At 30.3% G+C, this 5,000-nt stretch overlaps 1 protein-coding gene across 1 annotated transcript in view; it reads right to left on the bottom strand.

Moving 5' to 3' along the window:
• LOC135221044 (alpha-L-fucosidase-like) overlaps nt 1-5,000 on the bottom strand; it is a 68,436-nt gene that overhangs the window by 62,902 nt on the left and 534 nt on the right. The gene's annotated exons all lie outside the window — the stretch shown is intronic.

Consider the following 5,000-nt stretch of genomic DNA (forward strand, 5'->3'; position numbering starts at 1 on the left):
GGAAAGAAAGTTTTTGTTTTTTTAAATTCACCATAAATCTAAATATTGTGCTAGACACTTCGAATTTGTTTCAAAATGAAGATAAATGACTGTATGTTACTAGATTGTAAGAGTTTTAGCTTACACGATTTTCGACTATTTCGGTAGAGTCAAAGTTGACTGAACGTGGTTTTTTTTCTATTTATTGTGATTTATATGCAAATATTTTGAAAAAGAGAACAGCTACAACCTTCAATCATTTTTTTTGTATTCTACATGAAATTGCACACAAATTCATATATAAAACTTTATGTAACAGCTAATTTTAAATGGTGCAAACATTTCGACAATCGCAAGAAAAAATTTCTGATTTTTCGGAAGAGGTACCGCGCGGACGTAAGGAAAAATTTTTAATTTTTTTTCATAAATTCACCATAAATCGAAATATTGTGCTAGAGACTCCCAATTCATTGCAAAATGAAGGTAAATGATTGAATATTACTAGAATATAAGAGTTTTAGCTTACAATTGCGTTTATCGACCATTTCGATAGAGTCAAAGTTGACTGAAGGTTGAAATTTTTGTACTTATCGTTATTTATATGAAAATATTTCAAAACTGATAAAAGCTACAACCCTGGGTTGTTTTTAGTTGTATTGTGCATGAAATTGTGCACATTTCCATATATAAAACTTTATGTAACGGCAAATTTAAAATGGTGCAAACATTAGGACAATCGCACGAAAAAAATTTATCGGAAGAGTTACCGCGCAGACGTAAGGAAAAAGTTTTTACATAAATTCACCATAAATCGAAATATTGTGCAAAATGAAGGCAAATGATTGTATATTACTAGAATATAAGAGTTTTAGCTTACAATTGCGTTTTTCGACCATTTCGGTAGAGTCAAAGTTGACCGAAGGTTGAAATTTTGGCACATCGTTATTTATATGAAAATATTTTAAAACTGATAAAAGCTACAATCATGAGTATTTTTTTGTTGTATTCTACATGAAATTGCGCACATTTTAATATATAATACTTCATGTAACGGATAATTTAAAACGGTGCAAAAATTATGTCAAAGTGACGAAATAACTTTTGAGATGTGTCACTGATATTTTTAGTGCGATAAGAAAGAAATTCGCGCTTGCGCGCCTGCGTAACGATTGTAAACAAAACAACGCCTTGATCCGTGAACTCCCAGCATCCCCCAAGGCATGTGATTCAAAAGTTTTCGGCTGGTAGGCCTATAAGTGTTTTTCCGGGAATTTAAAAAAAAACTTTTTTGAGTCGACGTTTAATACGTCCAATCGGCGTAAGAGGGTTAAGCGATAATAGAATTGGCGATCGACAGGTGCGAACCATCGACCTCTCAATTCCAGGACTGGCAGACAGAGAGAGAGAGAGAGAGAGAGTTAGTAGTTCATTTATTTTAAGGTCCTTCATAAACATTTTACAAATATATGGGTCCAAATGGTACAATCCCAGACTAAGATTTAGGTTGTTTTTATTAGTGATTTGTATAAGTGCTGATTCCAGTAAATTTCTTGGAACATAATCATTAGATCTAGCAATTACAGAGGCATCGTCCCAATTAATACAATGAGATTTTTCACTCAGATGGATAAACAGTGCATTTGAAGTCTGGGCTGTTCTAACTGAATACATATGCTGCTCAATACGTACACATAAATTTTTACTTGACTGACCAACGTAAAAAGATGGACTCGTGATACGCAAAGCATGTAGGAACATAGGAGAAAAAATTTAAGTTTTAATATTAAGATGGTGGTCAGAATAAAAATGTACATATGTTAAATCATTTGTGGGTTTTCTATAAATACTGAGTTTACATTGGAAAGATTCTCTATGTATTAATACATCTAGGAAAGGGATGACATTGTTATTTTCAATTTCAACAGTGAATTTTATGGATGGCATTAAATTATTCAATTTAGACAATAAATCATTGACATCGATACCAACAGGTAAGACTACTAGGATGTCATCTACATATCTATACCACTTTAAGGGGACAAGTGTGATATTCGGGAGGTGTTGTCTTTCAAAAAATTCCATATATAAGTTTGAAAGGAGAGTTGATAAAGGGTTTCCCATGGCCATACCAAATATTTGTTGGTAATATTCTCCGTTATAAATAAATCTGCAATCACAAATGCACAACTTAATCAGTGAAATTATGTGACTAATGGACATAGGTAATTCATGCAATACAAGATCATTACTTAAATATTCTAGCACAGAGTCAATAGGGACTTTTGTAAACAAGGAACATACATCAAAACTGACAAAGATATCACTAGGATTTAGTACAATGTTATTTAATTTTACCACAAGATCAAAAGAATTCCGGATGTGTGAATTAGATACAGTTCCAAGTAGCAGGGATAACAATTTAGCAAGATATTTAGATAGTTTATAAGCAATTGATACTACAGTACTAATATTGCGCCCATATTATTTTAAGTATTATATTTTATATTATATATATATATATATATATTTAAATATATATTATATATATAAATATATTTATATATATAAATATATATATATAATATATATATATAAATATATATATATATATATATATATGTATATATATCTATTATATATATATATATATATATATATATATATATATATATATATATATATATATATATATATATATATATATATATATATATATATATATATATATATCCTATATATATATATATATATATATATCTATATATATATATATATGTATAATAACAATATATAATAGGATAATCTATATATTATATATATATATATAGATATATATATATATATATATATATAAGATATATATATATATATATATATATATATTATATATATATAATATATATATATATATATATATATATATTATATATATATATATATATATAAATACATATATAATATGTATTATATTATATACTATATGTATATATATAATATATATTTATATATATATATATATATTTTATATATATATATATATATCTATATATATATATATTATATATTATATATATATATATTTATATATATATATATATATATATATTTATATATATATTTTATATATATATATATATATATAGATATATATATATATATATATTTATATATATATATATATATATATATATATATATATATATATATATATATATATATATATATATTTATTTAATATATATATATATATATATATATATTTATTTGTGTAGTATATATATATATCTATATATATATATATATATATCTATATATATATAACATACATACATTAATGCCCATCTCATGCCACCCCTCAATCTGAAACCTGGGGTGAAAGGCAAAGTGTTGTGTTTATATCCGGGTAGGCGGGCCTACTTGCCCACCAGACGGTAGTTACTGCCTAACCACCTTTTTCAAGAATTTAATGGCCATATTCCAGCCTACCTGAAAGTAATTCCTTATGTAAAGGACCTCAGGTCTCTATAGTTAGGAAAAATAAAATTTACTTTCAAAAATTGTGATTTTGTAAACCAGCGATTAGCTCATTTTGCATGCTGTATAAAATGTTCTTTAACTTTGATCATTGTTCTCCATTCCCCGTATAGTGCTAGGTATGATGTTAAGTGTAACTGCTTTGCTCTTGCCTTTTCATATATGCGGTTCAGGTCCATACAATTTTCTAATTTTTTCCCTCTGTGAACAAATTGTGGAGTGATCTTCCCAATCCTATTGGAGCTTCAGAATTTCTAACTTGGTCCAGATGTTTACTTTTGTTGAGCAGGGTGACATGAAAAGGAAATCATGTTTAGGATTCTAGAAACAGCTGACTGTATTAGTGGGCTCTGGCCCATTTCAATATGGCATGTGGGATATAAAGTAGTTATAAGTGATCAGAGCCATGTAGAAGACTGGGAATTCTTAGTAGGGCATGTAGGTCTGTGGTGCTCACTGAAGAGATGGATGGCTGCATGGATCTGGTGGTAAGTGGTGCTGCCTGTAAAGAGGCAAAATCCAGAAGGCCCATCGCAGGTCATCAGCAACAGTGAAGTTCCATTAGTATTTTTTTTTATCAGGTGATGGGTTATGGTTCAGTGTCCACATGATAGTATTCGGCTGTTGCTGGCAGTCAGAAGTCATAGTTCAATGTCTTGGACTTCCAGGGTTCACAGTTGATTCAGGGAGAATGGATTTGAAGGGGCTTGTGTCCACCGGTTGGTGATGTAGAATCTAGTGGAGTGGGCATCTGTTAGGGTTGGAGTGACCACTTATTATTTTGGGTGGCTTTCATACTTGTTTTATGCTCCTGCATTGAGGATGATAACTCATCACCATTTTCTTGAACTTTTGATACTAGTATATGCAGCGAATGGGTGGATGTGACACAATTTTTAGTGTTGTTTGTATGAGTGCTTTTGCAATTCATTAGCTTGGAATGGTGTGGCTAGCATGTTGAAAGGCATAGGAGGCCTCTAGCAACTCGTCCACCATCAGTGTTCCTTCAGGTGTAGGGAGTTTTCCTAAGTAAATCTTATTCGGGTAGACATGGTAGTCTATTAGTCATCAGGGGCTATTTTTGAAAGCTGTACTATTGGTCTGCCATGCTATTTTGATGATTTTTAAGAATCATGAAATAGTAAAGCCAGAACTTGATGGCTGTATGTACAGTATTATCAATATTCATGGCAGTCTGTGAATTACCAGAGTTGACAGGAAAAGCATGCTATGTCTACCAGTTTAGTGGGGGGTGACCTTGAGCTGTCTTGAGAGAGTGAAATCAGAACTGAGATGCTTTCTGTAGTCTGTTGGTGGTTTCTTTGTTGGTAGAGCATGGCTTTATTTAGTCTGTTAGTCACCAGGGTTTAGGTGTGAGAATCATGCTAGTCTACTGGATTGCACCAAGGTTTACAAGTGTAAGGGAATTTTATGCAGAATTCTATGAGACCTGTTTTAATACAATTTACAGGCTCCCTAGTAACTAT

Source organism: Macrobrachium nipponense, chromosome 2 (genome assembly GCF_015104395.2).
Source record: "Macrobrachium nipponense isolate FS-2020 chromosome 2, ASM1510439v2, whole genome shotgun sequence".
NCBI lineage: Eukaryota > Metazoa > Arthropoda > Malacostraca > Decapoda > Palaemonidae > Macrobrachium > Macrobrachium nipponense.